Source organism: Bombina bombina, chromosome 6 (assembly GCF_027579735.1).
Source record: "Bombina bombina isolate aBomBom1 chromosome 6, aBomBom1.pri, whole genome shotgun sequence".
In the NCBI taxonomy this organism is placed as follows: domain Eukaryota; kingdom Metazoa; phylum Chordata; class Amphibia; order Anura; family Bombinatoridae; genus Bombina; species Bombina bombina.
This window is the reverse complement of record NC_069504.1, coordinates 767,428,858-767,455,019: the sequence shown is the minus strand read 5'-3', so window position 1 is coordinate 767,455,019 and position 26,162 is coordinate 767,428,858.

Sequence of the window (26,162 nt, the reverse complement as noted above, 5' to 3'; positions counted from 1 at the left end):
CAGCGAGAGAATGGCGTGCAGTTTATTCTGCTATCAGGTATGTGCAGTTATAATTTTTTCTAGAGATGGAAAACACTAGAAAATGCTGCTGATACCGGATTAATGTAAGTTAAGCCTGAATACAGTGATTTAATAACGACTGGTATCATGCTTACTCCCAGGGGTAATACCCTTATGATATTGCAATATAAACGTTTGCTGGCATGTTTAATCGTTTTTATATATGCATTGGTGATAAAACTTTATTGGGGCCTAGTTTTTTCCACATGGCTGGCTTAAATTTTGACTAGAAACAGTTTTACTGAGGCTTTCCACTGTTATAGTATAAAAGTTACAGTTGGTGCAGTTAAAATTACAAACTGTGACATCCAGCTTCCCTCAGGAGTCCCCTGTTATGCTATAGGACATCTCTAAAGGGCTCAAAGGCTTTCCAAAGTCGTTTATTGGGGAAGGTAGGACCACAGCTTGCTGTGGCAGTTGGTTGTGACTGTAAAAAAAAAAAAAAAAAAAAAAAAAAACACGTCTATTTCGTTTTTTGGATCCGTTTTTTGAACTAAGAGGTTAATCATCCATTTGCAAGTGGATGCAATGCTCTGCTAGCCTATTACATACACTGTAAAAATTTTGTTTGATTTACTGCATTTTTTCACTGTTTTTCAAAATTTGTTTCTCTTAAAGGCACAGTACCGTTTTTTATATTTGCTTGTTAACTTGATTTAAAGTGTTTTCCAAGCTTGCTAGTCTCATTGCTAGTCTGTATAAACATGTCTGACATAGAAGAAACTCCTTGTTCATTATGTTTAAAAGCCATGGTGGAACCCCCTCTTAGAATGTGTACCAAATGTACTGATTTCATTTTATGCAATAAAGATCATATTCTGTTTTTAAAAAAATTATCACCAGAGGAATCTGACGAGGGGAAAGTTATGCCGTCTAACTCTCCCCACGTGTCAGACCCTTTGACTACCACCCAAGGGACTCACGCTCAAATGGCGCCAAGTACATCTAGGGCGCCCATAGCGTTTACTTTACAAGACATGGCGGCAGTCATGGATAATACACTGTCAGCGGTATTAGCCAGACTACCTGAACTTAGAGGTTAGCGAGATAGCTCTGGGGTGAGACAAAATGCAGAGCATACTGACGCTTTAAGAACCATGTCTGATACTGCCTCACAATATGCAGAAGCTGAGGAAGGAGAGCTTCAGTCAGTGGGTGATGTTAATGACTCAGGAAATATACCGGATTCTAATATTTCTACATTTAAATTTAAGCTTGAACACCTCCGCGTGTTACTTAGGGAGGTTTTAGCTGCTCTGAATGACTGTGATACCATTGCAGTGCCAGAGAAATTTTGTAGACTGGATAAATGCTTTGCAGTGCCGGTGTGTACTGATGTTTTTCCAATACCTAAAAGGTTTACAGAAATTATTAATAAGGAATGGGATAGACCAGGTGTGCCGTTCCCTTCCCTTCCTATTTTTAGAAAAATGTTTTCCAATAGACGCCACCACACGGGACTTATGTCATACAGTCCCTAAGGTGGAGGGAGCAGTTTCTACTCTAGCAAAGCGTACTACTATCCCTGTCGAGGACAGTGTTTAGAGCCAATGGATAAAAAATTAGAAGGTTACCTTAAGAAAATATTTATTCAACAAGGTTTTATCCTACAGCCCATTGCATGCATTGCCCCTGTCACTGCTGCTGCGGCGTACTGGTTTGAGTCTCTGGAAGAGGCTTTACAGGTAGAGACTCCATTGGATGACATACTTGGCAAACTTAGAACACAAGCTAGCCAATTCTTTTATTCTGATGCCATTGTTCATTTGAACAAACTAACGGCTAAGAATTCTGGTTTTGCTATACAGGCGCGCAGAGCGCTATGGCTTAAATCATGGTCAGCTGACGTGACTTTAAAATCTAAGCTACTTAACATTCCCTTCAAGGGGCAGACCCTATTCGGGCCTGGTTTGAAGGAGATTATTGCTGATATCACGGGAGGAAAAGGTTGTGCCCTTCCTCAGGACAGGTCCAAATCTAGGGCCAAACAGTCTAATTTTCGCACCTTTCGAAACTTCAAGGCAGGTGCGGCATCAACTTCCTCTAATAATAAACAAGAGGGAACTTTTGCTCAATCCAAGACGGTCTGGAGACCAAACCAGACCTGGAAAAAAGGTAAGCAGGTCAAAAAGCCTGCTGCTGCCTCTAAGACAGCATGAAGGAACGACCCCCTATCCGGTAACGGATCTAGTAGGGGGCAGACTTTCACTCTTCGCCCAGGCATGGGCAAGAGATGTTCAGGATCCCTGGGCATTGGAAATTATATCCCAGGGATATCTTCTGGACTTCAAAGCTTCCCCCCCAAAAGGGAGATTTCACCTTTCACAATTATCTGCAAACAAGATAAAGAGTGAGGCATTCTTACACTGTGTACGAGACCTCCTAGTTATGGGAGTGATCCATCCAGTTCCAAAGGAGGAACAGGAACAGGGTTTTTACTCAAATCTGTTTGTGGTACCCAAAAAAGAGGGAACCTTCAGACCGATTTTGGATCTAAAGATCTTAAACAAATTCCTCAAAGTTCCGTCGTTCAAGATGGAAACTATTCGTACCATCCTACCACTGATCCAGGAGGGTCAATATATGACTACAGTGGATCTAAAGGATGCTTATCTTCACATTCCGATACACAAAGATCATCATCGGTTTCTCAGGTTTGCCTTTCAAGACCGGCATTACCAGTTGTAGCTTTTCACTTTGGATTAGCTACAGCCCCAAGAATCTTTACAAAGGTTCTAGGGTCGCTTGGCTTTGGCGGTCCTAAGGCCGCGGGGCATAGCCGTAGCCCCTTATTTAGACGACATCCTGATACAGGCGTCAAACTTCCAAATTGCCAAGTCTCATACGGATGTAGTACTGGCATTTCTGAGGTCGCATGGGTGGAAAGTGAACGAGGAAAAGTGTTCTCTATCCCCACTCACAAGAGTTTCCTTTCTAGGGACACTGATAGATTCTGTAGAAATGAAAATTTACCTTGACGGAGTCCAGGTTATCAAAGCTTCTAAATTCCTGTCGGGTTCTTCATTCCATTCCGTGCCCTTTGGTGGCTCAGTGTATGGAAGTAATCGGCTTAATGGTAGCGGCAATGGACATAGTGCCGTTTGCACGCTTACATCTCAGACCGCTGCAACTATGCAGGCTCAGTCAGTGGAGCGGGGATTACACAGATTTGGCCCCTCAACTGAATCTGGACCAAGAGACCAGGGATCCTCTTCCCTGGTGGCTATCTCGGGTCCATCTGTCCAAAGGTATGACCTTCGCAGGCCAGATTGGACTATTGTAACAACAAATGCCAGCCTTCTAGGTTGGGGTGCAGTCTGGAACTCCCTGAAGGCTCAGGGATCGTGGACTCAGGAGGAGTCTCTCCTTCCAATAAATATTCTGGAACTAAGAGCGATATTCAAGGCTCTTCAGGTTTGGCCTCAGTTAGCAACTCTGAGGTACATCAGATTTCAGTCGGTCAACATCACGACTGTAGCTTACATCAACCATCGAGGGGGAACAAGAAGTTCCCTAGAGATGTTAGAAGTTTCAAAAATAATCCACTGGGCAGAGTTTCACTCTTGCCACCTATCAGGTATCCATATCCCAGGTGTAGAGCACTGGGAGGCGGATTTTCTAAGTCGTCAGACTTTTCATCCGGGAGAGTGGGAACTCCATCCGGAGGTATTTGCACAACTGATTCTCTGTTGGGGCAAACCAGAACTGGATCTCATGGCGTCTCGCCAGAACGCCAAGCTTCCGTGTTACGGATCCAGGTCCAGGGATCCCAAGGCGACACTGATAGATACTCTAGCAGCGCCCTGGTCTTTCAACCTGGCTTATGTGTTTCCACCGTTTCCTCTGCTCCCTCGACTGATTGCCAAGATCAAGCAGGAGAGAGCATCAGTGATTCTGATAGCACCTGCGTGGCCACTCAGGACCTGGTATGCAGATCTAGTGATTCCGGTTTAAAGACAGACAAAGGTTCTAGCACTAACGGTTAATCTTGGAAAAATAGTTCAGTAACCGTGATAAGGGTTTTCCTTGTTGTTTGTTTAAGCACAGATTGACCTCTTTTCGGCCATCAGTTGCTAATATGTAAGTGTCAATTTGACATACCCCAGAGCAATGCAGTCCCAGCACATCAATATACAGAAAAAGATGGCAATATATGTTGCATACCCGCTCCATGCGGTAACATTCATCAGCAGCTTGTGTCATGTCTTTCTCTAAGGGTCGGTCCACAGGAGTCTCGTTGTCCGGCTTTTAAACTGAGCCTTGCTCCCTCCTCGATCACCTCTCAGACGGTTGAATCACTATGCCGCTGCAGTGTTTCTCCTCCTCCTCTGTTAGTGCTCTGCTTGGATCTCGGTCTTTCCAGGGAAACCCGCTTACACTCACAGTCTGACGAGTTACACCTGTGCTCACTCCTTTTTCCCCCTATTGGTCCAATAACTGCTTTCAAAGCGGTCAATGAGGATCACCAGGCGATTTTGCGTTGTATAAAACTTAGCTTTTATTGCTTGTCAGCTCACATAAAAAAAAACTTTGGCATAACATCAACATGACAAAGATAGATCAGCTTTCTTCAGCTTACGCGTTTCGGCGACCGCTTTGAAAGCAGTTATGCAGATCTAGTGGACATGTCATCCTTTCCACCATGGTCTCTGCCTCTGAGACAGGACCTTCTACTTCAGGGTCCTTTCAACCATCCAAATCTAATTTCTCTGAGGCTGACTGCCTGGAGATTGAATGCTTGATTTTATCAAAGCGTGGCTTCTCCGAGTCAGTTATTGATACCTTAATACAGGCACGAAAGCCTGTCACCAGGAAAATTTACCATAAGGTATGGCGTAGATATCTTTATTGGTGTGAATCCAAAGGTTACTCATGGAGTAAGGTCAGGATTCCTAGGATTTTATCTTTTCTCCAAGAAGGTTTGGAAAAAGGATTGTCAGCTAGTTTCTTAAAGGGACAGATTTTTGCTCTGTCTATTCTTTTGCACTAGCGTCTGGCAGATGTTCCAGACGTTCAGGCATTTTGTCAGGCTTTAGTTTGAATCAAGCCTGTGTTTAAACCTGTTGCTCCACCATGGAGCTTAAACTTGGTTCTTAAGGTTCTTCAAGGAGTTCCGTTTGAACCTCTTCATTCCATAGATATCAAACTTTTATCTTGGAAAGTTCTTATTTCCTCGGCTCGTAGAGTCTCTGAGCTATCTGCCTTACAATGTGATTCTCCTTATCTGATTTTTCATACGGATAAGGTAGTCCTGCGTACCAAACCTGGGTTCTTACCTAAGGTATTATCTAACAAGAATATCAATCAAGAGATTGTGGTTCCATCCTTGTGTTACACAATCTGGACATGGTCTGTGCTTTAAAGTTTTACTTACAAGCTACTAAAGATTTTCGTCAAACATCTGCTTTGTTTGTTGTCTACTCTGGACAGAGGAGAGGTCAAAAGGCTTTGGCAACCTCTTTTTCTTTTTGGCTAAGAAGCTTAATCCGCTTAGCCTATGAGACTGCTGGACAGCTCATTCCACTAGAGCTGTCGCTTCCACTTGGGCCTTTAAAAATGAGGCTTCTGTTGAACAGATTTGCAAGGCGGCGACTTGGTCTTCGCTTCATACTTTTTCAAAATTTTACAAATTTGATACTTTTGCTTCTTCGAAGGCTATATTTGGGAGAAAGGTTTTACAGGCAGTGGTTCCTTCCATTTAAGTTCCTGCCTTGTCCCTCCCTTCATCCGTGTACTTTAGCTTTGGTATTGGTATCCCACAAGTAATGGATGATCCGTGGACTGGATACACCTTACAAGAGAAAACACAATTTATGCTTACCTGATAAATTTATTTCTCTTGTGGTGTATCCAGTCCACGGCCCGCCCTGTCATTTTAAGGCAGGTAATTTTTAAATTTAAACTACAGTAACCACTACACCCTATGGTTCCTCCTTTCTCGGCTTGTTTTCGGTCGAATGACTGGCTATGACAGTTAGGGGAGGAGCTATATTACAGCTCTGCTGTGGGTGTCCTCTTGCAACTTCCTGTTGGGAATGAGAATATCCCACAAGTAATGGATGATCCGTGGACTGGATACACCACAAGAGAAATAAATTTATCAGGTAAGCATAAATTGTGTTTTTATTTATATGAGAGCCAAATTAGGATTTGTCTGACTCACATTGTATTTGTACCATGGTCTAAGAAGGGCCAGGTTGATTTATACTGTTTTTGTACACCACTGCGATCATGTTTTGATTTACTTGTTTTGAATTATTTAAAACATCCTGTGATGTCCAATGAAAATGTAAAATGTGAGTTGTCTAATTTGTTCATACTGTTGGATTATAAATAAAGAGTGATAAAAAAATGCATGACTTATTAAAATCCTGAAAGTTTATTTTGGACTTGACTGTCCCTTTAAATGATACCAAAGAGAACTAATTTTGATTTTGATAATAGATGTAAATTGGGATGTTGTTTAAAATTGCATGCTCTATTTGAATCATAAAAGTTTACTTTTGACTTTACTGTCCCTTTAAAACCATTTGGAAATTAGTTCTTTCGTAGTTTTGCTTGCTGCTTTTCTTTTTCACAGATTACCAGTCTCCAAAATGGATTTGATTACCACTAAATACTATGGCAGTCATCTGTATGACCAGCTCCAGCATTACACTGCACCCGACCATGACCACTGAATTGTGCATTGGCCTTTGATATGTCCTTTTAAGATGGTAAGTACTATATCATATGAAATAAAATATTTTTACAAATATATAGTATCATAATAAAAACAGTGCTGTGTCTCAAATACTATCACTATTGTATAACTTCAATTTTATGAAAAAGTTGTTCTACAAATACAGAGGGCCATATAGGGGCCAATTTATCAATGTGCGTACGGACATGATACAAAGTAGCGTATTATGTCTGCCGCACATCGATAAACGCCGACAGCATATGCTGTCGGCATTTATCATTGCACCAGCAGTTCTTGTGAACTGCTTGTGCAATGCCGCCCCCTGTAGATTTGAGGCCAATCGGCCACTAGCATAGGGTGTCAATCAACCCAATCGTATTCAGAGCAGGCGGACAAGTTATGGAGCAGCGGTCTTTAGACCTCTGCTTCATAACTTCTGTTTCCAGCGAGCTTGAAGGCTTGCCGGAAACAAGGGGCATCAAGCTCCATACGGGGCTTGATAAATATGTCCCAAAGAATTTCCATATATAAACCACTGGTAACTTGATCAAATAGGAATAAACAAAGTGTAGACAGTAAATAAAGGGGCTCTACATTTTAATGATATACAACAGCATCAAAATATATACTATTTAACTGAATAGTAAAGGTTGATAAAATAGGGATCCTCAGCACACATATAACTGTCGCATAATGACACATATCAATAACACAAAACGATTTGCTAATAAATGTAACATATGTAAATAAATGTAAGGCTAGAGCATCACTAATTAGAGTGAAAAGGTTACCAACCTAAGTCAGTTATAGCTATTGATCTTGGAACTTCACAGTACAGACAGCTATAGTTGTAAGACTCACACCTGTTACTAAAATAATTCCCAGGGGTGACAATGGCTGCACCATTGGCCAACAACAACAATTACAGTCTGCCCATGACTTCTCTCTACTGGGTGACTGGCAGCTGATATACAACTGCTCAAGACCCTTAGTTGTTATCAAAGATGGACACCTGTCCTTAAACCAATATCAGCTTCAAGGGTAAAGTCTGGGGATACTTGTTCCGCTCTGATCCACTCAAAGTCAGGAAACAGAATCCAATAATTCAGTATGTTCAACACCGCTAACTGTAAAGTCCATGCTTTCCATACCTGTAAAGATTATTTACTGCACTTTACAAATGGGAGTTTATTGGGGCCGATTTACCAACCTTCGTATCGGCCCCAATGTAGCTTAAGACCGCTGCTCCTTAATTCGTCCACTGCCTCTTAGGCTGCGGACATCAATCCGCCCAATCGAATACAATCAGGTTGATTGACCCCCCCAGAACTGCTTTTGCAATGTTAAATGCCGAAAGCGTATACTGTCGGCATTAAGCGATGCAGGGCGGACATGATTTGCTATAGCGAATCATGTCCGCCCGGGGGAAGGATAAATCTACCCCATAGACTTAATACATGGGACCATGATTTAGTTAATATATCACATTCAAAGTCACTCCGTTCTCTCTAAAGTCGACATACAACTTTCTTAATTTTAAACTGTGGACATAAATCCTATGAAAGCTTTTTTGCTTTGAGAAAAAAAAACATGGAATTTTTCATTGGGACTTAATTTTAGTAATCGGATCAGTCTCACACTGCAATTACTTATGCAAATGTGCTCTATCTGTATCTCCACATCATCTTGCAAAAGAATATGCTCATAAATTTATTTACTGAGAAATTTGCCTTTTAATGTATCTCATTCTTTTAGTGGCGTGCTTCAAGTAAATTGGTATTCAATTTATTATCACTTGTATATGAAAAGTATTTCCCCTTATCTGATGGTTCTACTTCCAATACCAGTAGTAAAATTATAGTATTAGCTTGTAATGGAAAACTATTGGAGTAAAAAAGGAGACTGTATGGAGTATGGAATACACACAGGGGCGGACTGATCAGCCAGGCAAATAGGACCTGGACCAAGGGCCCAGAATGTAGGGGGGCCAACAAATGGCATCTCCATGGCTCATGGTGTGCTGCTTAAAGGGACATGAAACCCACAAATTTATTTCATGATTTAGGTAGAACATACAATTTTAAACAACTTTCCAGTTTACTTCTATTATCAAATTTGCTTCATTCTCTTGGTATCATTTGTTGAAGGAGCAGCAATGCACTACTGGTTTCTAACTGAACACATGGGTGAGCCAATGACAATCAGTATATATATGCAGCCAACAATCAGCAGCTAGATCCTAGGTTCCTTTGCTGCTTCTGAGCTTGCCTAGATACATCTTTCTACAAAGGATAACAAGAGAAGGAAGCAAATTAAATAATATAAGTAAATTAGAAAGTTGTTTAAAATCACATGCTCTTTCTGAATCGTGAAAGAAAAAAATTGGGTTTCAAGCTGTCCTATCAGTAACTAAGTAGTTAAGTGGGTTTAGTGAGGGGCCCTGTGCTAGAATGTGGGAATTGTTGCATCGGGGAAGGGGCTAGAATGAGGTGATCCTGTTGGGGGTCTGTTGCTGTGAGGGCCATGGAGTGTGGGGTCTGGCCCTAGAGGTTGAGGGCCCTGTCTATGGCCCTTGACGCTAAGGGTACTGGCCCTGGAGGTTGGGGCCCTAGTAGGGGTGGGGCATGGAGGATACAATGTTCATTTGCATAAATTTGGGTCAGTGTGAGACAGTGGGGGCCCTTTTCTTTATTTTTGCCTGGGGGCCCTGATTGGTCTCAGTCCGCCCCTGAATACAGAGCGAATATACAATTATATTATATTATAGCCACTCTTTTGCCTGCCTCCTCTGATTAAAGTTCTCTTTCTCATTGTAGTAATCTCTGAGGTAGCAACAAACTATTTTACACCAATGTTGCAGGGCAGCTTAGTCTCAGATTTCACTACTTTCATTGCAAACATCTGTGCTTTGGCTTCCATGTTATTTTAGGTCATTTTATCTCCATTATTATACTTCAAGCCCATTGTTTCATAAATGAAGTCAATAATGTAGCTGAAACTTTTATTGCCACTCTGTGTGTATTAAAGGGACATGAAACCCAACATTTTTCGTTCATGATTCAGACATAGAGCATTCAATTTTAAACAACTTTCCAGTGCAATGCACTACTGCGAGTTAGCAGAACACATCAGTGAGCCAATAACATGAAGCATATATGTGCAGCCACCAATCAGTAGCTCCTGAGCCTACCTAGGTATCCTTTTCAACAAAGGATACCAAGAGAACAAAAAACATTAGATAATAGAAGTTAATTGGAAAGTTGTTTAAAATCCCCTGCTCGTTCTGAATCATGAAAAAAAAATTGGGTTTCATTTCCCTTTAAGGAATACTAAACTGCATGGAAAAGCATCTTATATGATTATCAGATTATAGACTAGATTACAAGTGGAGCGCTAAATTATTGCGCTCCCGCAAACTGGCAAATTTGGCCATTTGCAGGAGTACAATAATTAACCAGCCATTACAAGTGGCTGGTAATTGCTACTGTGACCTCACGGTAGCAATTAGCACTCCGAAAGTTTGGGTTTAATATTCCTTTAACTGTTAACTTCTTAAAGGGACATAATATTCATATGCTAAATCACTTGAAACAGTATAGCTGTAAAAAGCTGACAGGAAAATGTCACCTGAGCATCTCAATGTAAAAAAGGAAGATATTTTACCTCACAATATCCTCAGCTCAGCAGAGTAAGTTCTGTGTAAAAAGTTATACTCAGCTGCTCCCAGCTGCAGGTAAAAAAAATAAAAAATGAAGAAATGAGCAGCAGCCAATCAGCATCAGCAGTGCTGAGGTCATGAACTCTTTTACTGTGATCTCATGAGATTTGACTTAACTCTCATGAGATTTCATAGTAAGCTTCCTTTACCTGATTGGTGAAATAATATGAGAGTTCACGAGGCTCATCCCCTAAGCTGTCCCAGGACAGACATACTAATATACTGCTTAGAAATCCTTTACAATGGGAGGTGGCTACTGAGGAACTTTTGAGGTAAAATATCTTTCTTTTCTTTCATGTAATTAGCAAGAGTCCATGAGCTAGTGACGTATGGGATATACATTCCTACCAGGAGGGGCAAAGTTTCCCAAACCTTAAAATGCCTATAAATACACCCCTCACCACACCCACAATTCAGTTTTACAAACTTTGCCTCCTATGGAGGTGGTGAAGTAAGTTTGTGCTAGATTCTACGTTGATATGCGCTCCGCAGCAGGTTGGAGCCCGGTTTTCCTCTCAGCGTGCAGTGAATGTCAGAGGCATGTGAGGAGAGTATTACCTGTTTGAATTCAATGATCTCCTTCTACGGGGTCTATTTCATAGGTTCTCTGTTATCGGTCGTAGAGATTCATCTCTTACCTCCCTTTTCAGATCGACGATATACTCTTATAAATATACCATTACCTCTGCTGATTTTCGTTTCAGTACTGGTTTGGCTTTCTACAAACATGTAGATGAGTGTCCTGGGGTAAGTAAGTCTTATTTTCTGTGACACTCTAAGCTATGATTGGGCACTTTTTTAATAAAGTTCTAAATATATGTATTCAAACATTTATTTGCCTTGACTCAGGATGTTCAACATTCCTTATTTTCAGACAGTCAGTTTCATATTTGGGATAATGCACTTGAATCAAATATTTTTCTTACCTTAAAGATTTGACTTTTTTCCCTGTGGGCTGTTAGGCTCGCGGGGGCTGAAAATGCTTCATTTTATTGCGTCATTCTTGGCGCGGACTTTTTTGGCGCAAAAAATCTTTTCTGTTTCTGGCGTCATATGTGTCGCCGGAAGTTGCATCATTTTTGACGTTCTTTTGCGCCAAAAAATGTCGGCGTTCCGGACGTGGCGTCATTTTTGGCGCCAAAAGCATTTAGGCGCCAAATAATGTGGGCGTCTTATTTGGCGCTAAAAAAATATGGGCGTCGCTTTTTGTCTCCACATTATTTAAGTCTCATTTCTCTTGTTAAGTGTATCCAGTCCACGGATCATCCATTTCTTGTGGGATATTCTCCTTCCCCAACAGGAAGTTGCAAGAGGATCACCCACAGCAGAGCTGCTATATAGCTCCTCCCCTAACTGCTATATCCAGTCATTCTCTTGCAACTCTCAACAAAGATGGACGTAGTAAGAGGAGAGTGGTGTATTATAGTTAGTTTCTTAACTTCAATCAAAAGTTTGTTATTTTTAAATGGTACCGGAGTGTACTGTTTTATCAAAGGCAGCATTAGAAGAAGAATCTGCCTGTGATTTCTATGATCTTAGCAGAAGTAACTAAGATCCATTGCCGTTCTCACATATTCTGAGGAGTGAGGTTGCAGGTTTTCCTGCAATAAGGTATGTGCATTAAACATATTTCTAGGGATGGAACTTGCTAGAAAAATGCTGCTGATACCGGATTAATGTAAGTTAAGCCTAAATGCAGTGATTTAATAGCGACTGGTATCAGGCTTATTAACAGAGATACATACTCTTATAAAAGTGTAATATAAAACGTTTGCTGGCATGTTTAATCGTTTTTATATATGCTTTGGTGATAAAACTTATTGGGGCCTAGTTTTTTCCACATGGCTGGCTTTATTTTTGCTAGAAAGTTTCCTGAGGCTTTCCACTGTTATAGTATAAAAGTTACAGTTGGTGCAGTTAAAATTACAAACTGTGACATTCAGCTTCCCTCAGCAGTCCCCTGCATGCTATAGGACATCTCTGATGGGCTCAAAAGGCTTCAAAAGTAGGAGCTGTGGCAGTTGTTATGACTGTTTAAAAAACATATTTTTCGTTTTGTTAATCTGTTTTTTGTATTAAGGGGTTAATCATCCATTTGCAAGTGGGTGCAATGCTCTGCTTACTTATTACATACACTGTAAAAACTTCGTTAGTGTAACTGCCTTTTTCACTGTTATTTCAAATTTTGCCAAAATTTGTTTCTCTTAAAGGCACAGTAACGTTTTTTATATTGCTTGTTAACTTTGTTTAAAGTGTTTTCCAAGCTTGCTAGTCTCATTGCTAGTCTGTACAAACATGTCTGACACAGAGGAAACTACTTGCTCATTATGTTTAAAAGCCATGGTGGAGCCCCATAGGAGATTGTGTACTAAATGTATTGATTTCACCTTAAACAGTAAAGATCAGTCTTTATCTATAAAAGAATTGTCACCAGAGGGGTCTGTCGAGGGGGAAGTTATGCCGACTAACTCTCCCCACGTGTCGGACCCTTCGCCTCCCGCTCGAGGGACGCACGCTAATATGGCGCCAAGTACATCAGGGATGCCCATAGCGATTACTTTGCAGGACATGGCTGCAATCATGAATAATACCCTGTCACAGGTATTAGCCAGATTGCCTGAATTGAGAGGCAAGCGCGATAGCTCTGGGGTTAGACGAGATACAGAGCACATAAGAGCCATGTCTGATACTGCGTCACAATATGCAGAACCTGAGGACAGAGAGCTTCAGTCTGTGGGTGACGTCTCTGAATCGGGGAGACCTGATTCAGAGATTTCTAATTTTAAATTTAAGCTTGAGAACCTCCGTGTGTTACTTGGGGAGGTATTAGCTGCTCTGAATGACGGTGACACAATTGCAGTGCCAGAGAAATTGTGTAGGCTGGATAAATACTATGCAGTGCCGGGTGAGTACTGATGTTTTTCCAATACCTAAAAGGCTTACAGAAATTATTAGTAAGGAGTGGGATAGACCCGGTGTGCCCTTTTCCCCACCTCCTATATTTAGAAAAATGTTTCCAATAGATGCCACTACACGGGACTTATGGCAGACAGTCCCTAAGGTGGAGGGAGCAGTTTCTACTTTAGCAAAGCGTACCACTATCCCGGTTGAGGACAGTTGTGATTTTTCAGATCCAATGGATAAAAAATTAGAGGGTTACCTTAAGAAAATGTTTATTCAACAAGGTTTTATTTTACAGCCCCTTGCATGCATTGTGCCTGTCACTGCTGCGGCGGCGTTCTGGTTTGAGGCCCTGGAAGAGGCCATCCATACAGCTCCATTGACTGAAATTATTTACAAGCTTAGAACACTTAAGCTAGCTAACTCATTTGTTTCTGATGCCATTGTTCATTTGACTAAACTAACGGCTAAGAATTCCGGATTCGCCATCCAGGTGCGTAGGGCGCTATGACTTAAATCCTGGTCAGCTGATGTGACTTCAAAGTCTAAATTACTTAACATTCCTTTCAAGGGGCAGACCTTATTCGGGCCTGGTTTGAAAGAAATTATTGCTGACATTACTGGAGGTAAGGGTCATAAATCAAGGGCCAAACAGTCTAATTTTCGTGCCTTTTGAAATTTCAAGGCAGGTGCAGGATCAGCTCCCTCTACTTCAAAACAAGAGGGAACTTTTCCTCAATCTAAGCAGGCCTGGAAACCTACCCACTCCTGGAACAAGGGCAAGCAGGCCAGAAAGCCTGCTGCTGCCTCCAAGACAGCATGAAGGAGCGGCCCCCTATCCGACAACGGATCTAGTAGGGGGCAGACTCTCTCTCTTCGCCCAGGCGTGGGCAAGAGATGTTCAGGATCCCTGGGCGTTGGAGATCATATCTCAGGGATATCTTCTGGACTTCAAAGCTTCTCCCCCACAAGGGAGATTTCACCTTTCAAGATTATCTGCAAACCAGATAAAGAAAGAGGCATTCCTAAGCTGCGTGCAAGACCTCCTTGTAATGGGAGTGATCCATCCAGTTCCGCGGACGGAACAAGGACAGGGGTTTTATTCAAATCTGTTTGTGGTTCCCAAAAAAGAGGGAACCTTCAGACCAATTTTGGATCTAAAGATCCTAAACAAATTCCTCAGAGTTTGTTTATATAATCCCGGTTGTAACTCTCTACACGATCGCACAAAATGAGTTCACAGGAATCATGGGAAATGTAGTTCATTAATAAATAGACTCCCACCAATCGGATTCAGATTTTAAGACAAGCCCCATAGTTCTTCGCCATCATTGGTGGGTTAGACATACATCACATGATTTGTTTATATAATCCCGGTTGTAACTTTCTACACGATCGCAAAAATAATTTTGTTAATAAACCCCAAGATCATTTGTATATATAACACGAATCTTAAGGAACAAGCAGCATACCCTCAATGACAAATTTATCTAGTAAACAATAACTAATTACTGCAACAAGTGGGAGTGGGGGGAAAGGAAGGTTCTGATTGGTTTAAGCAAAGGAAGGAAGGGGAGTGTTTATTGTAAACATGTGGTTACTTAGGCCTATTTAAGGGTGATTAAGACATAGATAGAGCATACAAGCCTGAGGAAACGGGGTTACTCCCGAGAAACGCGTCGCTTTACTTTTCTATATACCATAAGAGATTTGATTTTAACACACCAGCTGTAATGTGCTACATTACTGGCTATTTTATTCTGTATAATAAATGCTAGTTTTATGATTCACAAAGTCTGGTGTGTGCATCAATCTCTTCTAAGTAACCCAAAGGCTGTCCAGCCTTGCTCCCTTGTTCCAACCTTTAGGATACTATCCAGGCAAGGACTGCCTTGCAGGACATCCACCTCTCCAGGACATCACGACGGGGATTCGTATACACAGCCAGCTGGTTTGCTGTTTAGAATACCAGCCTGCCTCTAACAGGCACAAGAGAGTGCCTTCACGTTTGTGAGTATCCTGTGTCTTGTCCAGATTTACGTCTTGGTATCTATTGATCTACACATGTGGCGCCTCTGTTTCTGTTTTTTACAGTTGTCCATATAAGAAAATTACATCACTTGTGAAGTGAAGACCGAGAGCTGCCTTCTCCACTTTTCCCTTTCTCAGACGGACTTATTTTGGGACTTTTTATTTGCACCGTTTATATTGGACATCTTCCAGTGTAACGTGTGTATTTTTTACATATATACATTTGTATTTTCATTTTTTTTATTTACATATCATAATAACTGTTTAATTAAGTTTATATTTGATTTCAACAATTTATATATTAATTCTATAGTAATTTTGTATGTTAGTTATGTTTTTATTTTTATATGGGTTTATTATCATACATTTACACTAGGGCCACCCACACCACCTGTTAAGTAAGCGCCTCCTATAGGTTATCTGTGACACTTAGTCACAGAGTTTCCAGTTTGTAGTATTTATTTTCCATCCATTTGTTGGTTTGATAGGAGTGCTGCTAGACCATCATGCTATCCTCTTCTGAAAGAGCATTGAGGAGACAAAATTCCACTAGCAATGATGGGAGTATACAATCTATTACAGATCCTACCACCAATGCCAGTGTAGAAAGCCTATTCTCCAAATTGGAGGATCTGTTAAAAACTGAAAACAGACATTGGTGGGACTTAGATGTTTTAAAAAAATATAAAGAAAAGAAACAGATCCCTAGGGGTCTACGTATTTTTAAAAATTGTTCTTTTAAAAATAACACAGAATTGTTAACCAAATGGTATAGCATACTAGATGAATGCTCTTTCAATCTTATAGATTTACTCATCTCTCATAGGCAACAGCTAGTAGATGAGGTGGGATTGGAGATAGATTCTGTACAGAAAGAATTGGAGGTACATAAAGAACATGTAGAGTATCAGAAACTAAACATCCAGACTATTAAATCAATTGACGAGTATCAGAAAGAAATTATAACTAATAAAAATCTGAAACTCAAAAGAGATGAGGATGACTACAGTAAAGGGGAGGTTTATACCTATAACAGAACTAAAAATATTCAGAAGGGTGAATGGACGGTAGTTCAGAATCACAAACGACAAAATAGAAATATGAATAGAAACAACTATCACCACAACCACCCTGCTGCTACAGATAGGAATGCAATGCAAAATATTAACCATACTAACAATCACCAACAACAGAATGTAACTTATCCCCATAGAAACCAATATCAGAGCAATAATGGGAATTCACATAGATCCTCATACACAGATAGAGACTATAGAAGAATGTCAGATTATCAGGAACACAACAATCCCAATTATATTCCTATATCCAACAGATTCCAAGCTCTGAACTCAGTTCAAGATAATGGTTTTGAACATCTCAGAGATGAAAGGCCAGGGCCATCTAGAATGGACAACATTCCAACCCCTCAAGCTGAGGTTTTTTTAGGAACCCCCAATCTGGCACCTCTATGGAGGAGACCCAATCCCGGGACAAATCAAAAGAAAAGGCCCTACCCAAACGGGGAAGGAGAGGGAGAGGGAAAACCAACCAAAAAGACAAACTTCAAAAATTGAAAAAAGGTATCTTTAATCTATCTTCCCACCATCTTACCGATGATGAAGTGAGGGTGTTGGGAAGAGGATTATCGTATTGTCCCCCCAATCCTCATAATATATTTGAACTGTTTGTGGATCTTAACAAATATACCCGCAAGCTGTCATTACAGAGATACTTTGCAATTAAGACCCTAAGAAAACAAAACATTGAAGGGGTCCCAGTTTTGTTAAATTCCCAACAAACTAGAAACCCCCCATCTGTAATAATGTATGACCCCAGTCAACTAACAGAAGAATTGTTTGAGGGAATAATCCACACCTCACTAGCACCCCCCTCCACCTTTCATCCACCGAAAGAAGAGGTATCTTACATCGACCTATACCAGGAATTAGTTTTAGAAGACTTGGAATCTATGCCCAAAAGAATTATGGGGAAAAAACGAACCTGGCCCAATGAAGCCAGAGCCCTCAAAAGCCTGACGGGTGACAAGAATTTGGTCATCCGTCAGGCGGATAAAGGTGGGGGCATAGTCCTACAAAATTACACAGACTATACCAAAGAAGCCCATCGTATCTTGGATAATAGAGAATACTACATTAAGCTATCTCACGATCCTACTATTGATTTCACTAGGAAACTTAATCTTCTATTAGAGCAAGGGCTCAGAGATGACATTCTTACACAAAAAAAGAAAAGAGATACCTCACACCTGATCACCCCAGTACCCCATATTATTATCATCTCCCCAAACTGCACAAAGATGATAAGGTCCCCCCTGGTAGGCCCATAATAGCGGGTATCAATAGTATTACTGACAAACTGTCTGAGTATATAGACATCTATCTTCAGAAGCACGTAATCAACCTACCATCTTATATCAAAGATACCAGGGACCTACTCAATAGATTATCCGGCATCAAAGTTAATAGTGGTAATTATTTTTGGCTTTCATGTGATGTTGGATCTCTATATTCAAATATATCCCATGATTTAGGGATACGAGCAACAGAGTTATATTTGAATAGAGACCCCTACATGCCTGGGATACAAAAAGAATATTTGATTTCTCTCATAAATTTTATTTTGAAACATAATTATTTTCAGTTTTTAGACACTTTTTATTTACAGATTAAGGGAACGGCCATGGGCACCAGATTTGCCCCAAGTTTTGCAAATCTTTTTATGGGTCAATTTGAGGACCTATACATTTACAACTCACAATGGAGGGGCAATCTGGTGTTCTATGGCCGTTACATAGACGATTTGATTTTTATTTTTGATGGTTCAGAAACAGAAGCATTAGAATTTGTTTCATATCTGAATCATAATAATATGGGTATAAGTTTTTCACACAATTTACAAAAGGATCAAATAGAATTTTTGGATATTATACTTGCCTGGGACCCTTGGGGCAATATATCCACCTCTACCTATTTCAAAAAGGTAGACTGCAACAATTTCTTACACTTTTCCAGCAACCATTTAACAAAATGGAAGACTAATATTCCATACAGTCAGTTTTGTCGATTACGTAGGAATTGTAGCACGGTAGAACAGTATGACCAACAAGCGCCCATTTTAACATCAAGATTCATAGAGAAGGGATATCCTATTGAACTTATTGACAAGGGTTCCCAGAGAGCCAGAGATCTAAATAGAGAACAACTATTAACTTCAATTCCCACAGAGCAACATGATAATCAAGAAAAGTGTAATTTTAATAAACAACCACTTTTTATTACACAATATAACTCTAATCACAAAAACATTAACAAAGTTTTAAAAAAACATTGGCCGATTTTATTAAAAGATCCGATTTTGAATAAAACACTTCCGTTACAACCAAAAGTAGTTTTTAGAAGAGCACCCTCCTACAAACAAAAACTAGCCCCAAGTAAGGTGGTGATGACAAAAAGAAAGGTAATGAATACACCAAAATTAGGAGAGAAGACAGGAAACCATATTTTTAGTAAAAAGGGAACATATAAATGTGGAAAGAGACTGTGCTACATGTGTAAATATATTTCCCATGGAACAACTAGTATAGAGTCATATAGCAATAAGAAAAAATTTACTATTAAAAGCAAAATGACCTGTGACTCCAGCTATGTCATATATGCGCTATCCTGCAAGTGTGGCATACAATACATAGGCAGGACCTGTAGGAAGGTTCGCATCAGATGGAGTGAACATCTGAGGAACATAAAAGCAAAATCAAACAAACATAGTGTGTCTAGACATACCTGTCAACACTATATATCTGGAAAATGTCCATTTAAAATAACCCCTTTAGAAAACATTCCGAAAAGCAATACATATAATAGGTTCACCAAACTCAGACAGAGGGAAACCTATTGGATTTTTAAATTCAACAGCTTGTTTCCCACAGGCCTAAACGAGGTTATAGATTCAGCGGTATTTACATAACATAAGTCACTGTTTTATAGATCTTGAGATGAATTGCAATATGAATATCAATAGTATAGGTACAAATGAGGTTATAGATTTAGCTGTATTCACATAGCATATGTCATTGTTTGGTAAATCTTTAGACAAATTACAATATGAATATCAATAGTATAGATTTCATCTGTTTTGGGTATACCATTTACAGTATTTTTATTTTAATGTGGTTGAAGAGTAACATACAGAAATATGTATATATATGTGGTTATAGTGATTTTGTACACTGGACTTTCACCCCCCACTTGTTGCTTAATTATATATGATAGTGAGTACCTCAAATGCATATATATTAGTACCAACAACATATATCAGAACGATCACCGTAACCATATTATAATTAGTGATTATAAGCAGCATAATTATGAGGCTCTATTTTTATCCCCATTTGCATTTATGGTCCTCTATCAGCCCCATCTTTATGGATGAACTAATCAATATTATATTGTACGTCACTTCTAACAAACATCAACACCTGTATCACTGATCTTATTGGTTACCATATATATTTTTTATTATCTTAGTTTATATTATATTAACACGTATGCACTTAGTTTTATAGACATTCGCTAGCAGCACTAAACAATCACACAATATTTCTAATAAATTAATCTCGCTGACATTCACCATACATATCGTTAACACGATATGCACTCACATATATTATATCTCACTCATTTTTATAAAATATTGTTAAAAAGGTTTTTCCCATTCTAATTCTACTATCACCATGTCCAGATATTACTATCTCGGATATTTATAGGGTATATAAAAATACACACAGACATAGTCACGTTAATCTATGCAATGCGTTTGGTACACCAGTGCACATTACCAAACATAGAGATATTGTCACTTCACCACATAAGCTAAGAGGGACAGTTAGGAGTGGGTCCCTGGTCTTTAGAATTTAGAATATAGTTTTATAACACTGGTGTTCCGTATACATTAATTTTTATTGCATATCGTTTTTATATACATATTTGTTATCACGCATACAGCCATTGTCATTGGACATTCAAACTTTTTTGGGCATAATATTGAGTCCATTATTTATCGTATATTGAACAGTGTTGGTTAACTTGACGTCAGTCTGTTTACGCCATACCAACCTATCAGATGCATGGGTGTGTACCTGTACTGAGCAACGAAAATCATTATCTGTTATGCTGATGGCGGTGGATACAAAATCGGTGCGGTCCACACCCACAAAATGAGTTCACAGGAATCATGGGAAATGTAGTTCATTAACAAATAGACTCCCACCAATCGGATTCAGATTTTAAGACAAGCCCCATAGTTCTTCGCCATTATTGGTGGGTTAGACATACATCACATGATTTGTTTATATAATCCCGGTTGTAACTCTCTACACGATCGCACAAAATGAGTTCACAGGAATCATGGGAAATGTAGTTCATTAATAAATAGAATCCCACCAATCGGATTCAGATTTTAAGACAAGCCCCATAGTTCTTCGCCATCATTGGTGGGTTAGACATACATCACATGATTTGTTTATATAATCCCGGTTGTAACTTTCTACACGATCGCAAAAATAATTTTGTTAATAAACCCCAAGATCATTTGTATATATAACACGAATCTTAAGGAACAAGCAGCATACCCTCAATGACAAATTTATCTAGTAAACAATAACTAATTACTGCAACAAGTGGGAGTGGGGGGAAAGGAAGGTTCTGATTGGTTTAAGCAAAGGAAGGAAGGGGAGTGTTTATTGTAAACATGTGGTTACTTAGGCCTATTTAAGGGTGATTAAGACATAGATAGAGCATACAAGCCTGAGGAAACGGGGTTACTCCCGAGAAACGCGTCGCTTTACTTTTCTATATACCATAAGAGATTTGATTTTAACACACCAGCTGTAATGTGCTACATTACTGGCTATTTTATTCTGTATAATAAATGCTAGTTTTATGATTCACAAAGTCTGGTGTGTGCATCAATCTCTTCTAAGTAACCCAAAGGCTGTCCAGCCTTGCTCCCTTGTTCCAACCTTTAGGATACTATCCAGGCAAGGACTGCCTTGCAGGACATCCACCTCTCCAGGACATCACGACGGGGATTCGTATACACAGCCAGCTGGTTTGCTGTTTAGAATACCAGCCTGCCTCTAACAGGCACAAGAGAGTGCCTTCACGTTTGTGAGTATCCTGTGTCTTGTCCAGATTTACGTCTTGGTATCTATTGATCTACACATGTGGCGCCTCTGTTTCTGTTTTTTACAGTTGTCCATATAAGAAAATTCCTCAGAGTTCCATCATTCAAGATGGAAACTATTCGAACCATTTTACCCATGATCCAAGAGGGTCAGTACATGACCACAGTGGACTTAAAGGATGCCTACCTTCACATTCCGATCCACAAGAATCATCATCGGTTCCTGAGGTTTGCCTTTCTAGACAGGCATTACCAGTTTGTAGCTCTTCCATTCGGGTTGGCTACAGCCCCAATAATTTTTACAAAGGTTCTGGGCTCACTTCTGGCGGTTCTAAGACCACGAGGCATAGCGGTGGCTCCTTACCTAGACGACATCCTGATACAGGCGTCAAGCTTTCAAATTGCCAAGTCTCATACAGAGATAGTTCTGGCATTTCTGAGGTCGCATGGGTGGAAAGTGAACGAAGAAAAGAGTTCTCTATCTCCTCTCACAAGGGTTTCCTTCCTAGGGACTCTGATAGATTCTATAGAAATGAAAATTTACCTGACGGAGTCCAGGTTATCAAAACTTCTAAATGCTTGCCGTGTTCTTCACTCCATTCCACGCCCCACGGTGGCTCAGTGCATGGAAGTAATCGGCTTAATGGTAGCGGCGATGGACATAGTGCCATTTGCGCGCCTGCATCTCAGACCGCTGCAATTATGCATGCTCAGTCAGTGGAATGGGGATTACACAGATTTGTCCCCTCTACTAAATCTGGATCAGGAAACCAGAGATTCTCTTCTCTGGTGGTTATCTCGGGTCCATCTGTCCAAAGGTATGACCTTTTCGCAGGCCAGATTGGACCATTGTAACAACAGACGCCAGCCTTCTAGGTTGGGGTACAGTCTGGAACTCCCTGAAGGTTCAGGGTTCATGGACTCAGGAGGAGAAACTCCTCCCAATAAATATTCTGGAGTTAAGAGCAATATTCAATGCTCTTCTAGCTTGGCCTCAGTTAGCAACACTGAGGTTCATCAGATTTCAGTCGGACAACATCACGACTGTGGCTTACATCATCCATCAAGGGGGGACTAGGAGTTCCCTAGCGATGTCAGAAGTCTCCAAGATAATTCGCTGGGCAGAGACTCACTCTTGCCACCTATCAGCGATCCATATCCCAGGGGTAGAGAACTGGGAGGCGGATTTTCTAAGTCATCAGACTTTTCATCCGGGGGAGTGGGAACTCCATCCGGAGGTGTTTGCTCAATTGGTTCTCCGTTGGGGCAAACCAGAACTGGATCTCATGGCGTCTCGCCAGAACGCCAAGCTTCCTTGTTACGGATCCAGGTCCAGGGATCCCAAGGCGCCTTGGTCTTTCAGAAGCGGCACTGATAGATGCTCTAGCAGCGCCTTGGTTGTTCAACCTGGCCTATGTGTTTCCACCATTTCCTCTGCTCCCTCGTCTGATTGCCAAAATCAAACAGGAGAGAGCATCAGTGATATTGATAGCGCCTGCGTGGCCACACAGGACCTGGTATGCAGACCTAGTGGACATGTCATCCTTTCCACCATGGACTCTGCCTCTGAGACAAGACCTTCTAATACAAGGTCCTTTCAATCATCCAAATCTACTTTCTCTGAGACTGACTGCATGGAGATTGAACGCTTGATCCTATCAAAGCTTGGCTTCTCCGAGTCAGTAATTGATACCTTAATACAGGCACGAAAGCCTGTCACCAGGAAAATTTACCACAAGATTTGGCATAAATATCTTCATTGGTGTGAATCCAAGAATTACTCATGGAGTAGGGTTAGGATTCCTAGGATATTGTCCTTCCTCCAAGAGGGTTTGGACAAAGGACTCTCATCTAGTTCTTTAAAGGGACAGATTTCTGCTCTGTCTATTCTTTTACACAAGCGTCTGGCAGAAGTTCCAGACGTTCAGGCATTTTGTCAGGTTTTAGTTAGAATTAAGCCTGTGTTTAAACCTGTTGCTCCCCCATGGAGCTTAAACTTGGTTCTTAAAGTTCTTCAAGGGGTTCCGCTTGAACCCCTTCATTCTACTGATATTAAACTTCTATCATGGAAAGTTCTGTTTCTGATGGCTATTTCCTCGGCTCGAAGAGTCTCGGAGTTATCTGCCTTACATTGTGATTCTCCTTATCTGATCTTTCATTCAGATAAAGTAGTTCTGCGTACAAAACCTGGGTTTTTACCTAAGGTGGTTTCTAACAAGAATATCAATCAAGAGATTGTTGTTCCATCATTATGCACCAATCCTTCTTCAAAGAAGGAACGTCTTGTGCATAATCTAGACGTAGTCCATGCATTGAAGTTTTTACTTGCTGGCTACTAAAGATTTTCGCCAAACATTTCACCTGTTTGTTATTTACTCTGGACAGAGGAGAGGTCAAAAGGCCTCGGCAACCTCTCTTTCTTTTTGGCTTCGGAGTATAATCCGTTTAGCATATGAGACTGCTGGACAGCAGCCCCCTGAAAGAATTACAGCTCATTCTACTAGAGCTGTGGCTTCTACCTGGGCCTTTAAAAATGAGGCCTCTGTTGAACAGATTTGCAAGGCTGCGACTTGGTCTTCGCTTCATACCTTTTCAAAATTTTACAAATTTGATACTTTTGCTTCTTCGGAGGCTGTTTTTGGGAGAAAGGTTCTACAGGCAGTGGTTCCTTGCATTTAAGTTCCTGCCTTGTCCCTCCCATCATCCGTGTACTTAAGCTTTGATATTGGTATCCCACAAGAAATGGATGATCCGTGGACTGGATACACTTAACAAGAGAAAACATAATTTATGCTTACCTGATAAATTTATTTCTCTTGTAGTGTATCCAGTCCACGGCCCGCCCTGTCCTTTTAAGGCTGGTCTAAATTTTAATTAAACTTCAGTCACCACTGCACCCTATGGTTTCTCCTTTCTCGGCTTGTTTCGGTCGAATGACTGGATATGGCAGTTAGGGGAGGAGCTATATAGCAGCTCTGCTGTGGGTGATCCTCTTGCAACTTCCTGTTGGGGAAGGAGAATATCCCACAAGAAATGGATGATCCGTGGACTGGATACACTACAAGAGAAATAAATTTATCAGGTAAGCATAAATTATGTTTTTTTTCTTTGCTTCTGGTTGCTAGAAGCTTGTTCCTTGGCATTTTTTTCCCATTCCTGAAACTGTCATTTAAGGAATTTGATCAATTTTGCTTTATATGTTGTTTTTTCTCTTACATATTGCAAGATGTCTCACGTTGCATCTGAGTCAGAAGATACTTCAGGAAAATCGCTGTCTGGTGCTGGAACTACCAAAGCTAAGTGTATCTGCTGTAAACTTTTGGTAGCTGTTCCTCCAGCTGTTGTTTGTATTAATTGTCATGACAAACTTGTTAATGCAGATAATATTTCCTTTAGTAATGTACCATTACCTGTTGCAGTTCCATCAACATCTAATGTTCAGAATGTTCCTGATAACATAAGAGATTTTGTTTCTGAATCCATCAAGAAGGCTATGTCTGTTATTCCTCCTTCTAGTAAACATAAAAAATCTTTTAAAACTTCTCTTTATACAGATGAATTTTTAAATGAACATCATCATTCTGATTCTAATGACTCTTCTGTCTCAGAGGTTGATGCTGATAAATCTTCATATTTATTTAAAATGGAATTTATTTGTTCTTTACTTAAAGAAGTACTAATTGCTTTAGAAATTGAGGATTCTAGTCCTCTTGATACTAAATCTAAACGTTTAGATAAGGTGTTTAAATCTCCTGTGGTTATTCCAGAAGTTTTTCCTGTTCCTTGTGCTATTTCTGAAGTAATTTCCAGAGAATGGAATAATTTGGGTAATTCATTTACTCCTTCTAAACGTTTTAAGCAATTATATTCTGTGCCGTCTGACAGATTAGAATTTTGGGACAAAATCCCTAAAGTTGATGGTGCTATTTCTACCCTTGCTAAACGTACTACTATTCCTACGTCAGATGGTACTTCGTTTAAGGATCCTTTAGATAGGAAAATTGAATCCTTTCTAAGAAAAGCTTATCTGTGTTCAGGTAATCTTCTTAGACCTGCTATATCATTGGCTGATGTTGCTGCAGCTTCAACTTTTTGGTTGGAAACTTTAGCGCAACAAGTAACAGATCATGATTCTCATAATATTATTATTCTTCTTCAACATGCTAATAATTTTATCTGTGATACCAGGTTTATGTCTCTAGCTATTTTAGCTAGAAGAGCTTTATGGCTTAAAACTTGGAATGCTGATATGTCTTTTAAATCGACTCTACTTTCCATTTCTTTCCAGGGTAACAAATTATTTGGTTCTCAGTTGGATTCTATTATCTCAACTGTTACTGGTGGGAAAGGAACTTTTTTACCACAGGATAAAAAATCTAAGGGTAAAAACAGGGCTAATAATCGTTTTCGTTCCTTTTGTTTCAACAAAGAACAAAAGCCTGATCCTTCATCCTCAGGAGCAGTTTCAGTTTGGAAACCATCTCCAGTCTGGAATAAATCCAAGCCTTCTAGAAAAGCAAAGCCAGCTTCTAAGTCCACATGAAGGTGCGGCCCTCATTCCAGCTCAGC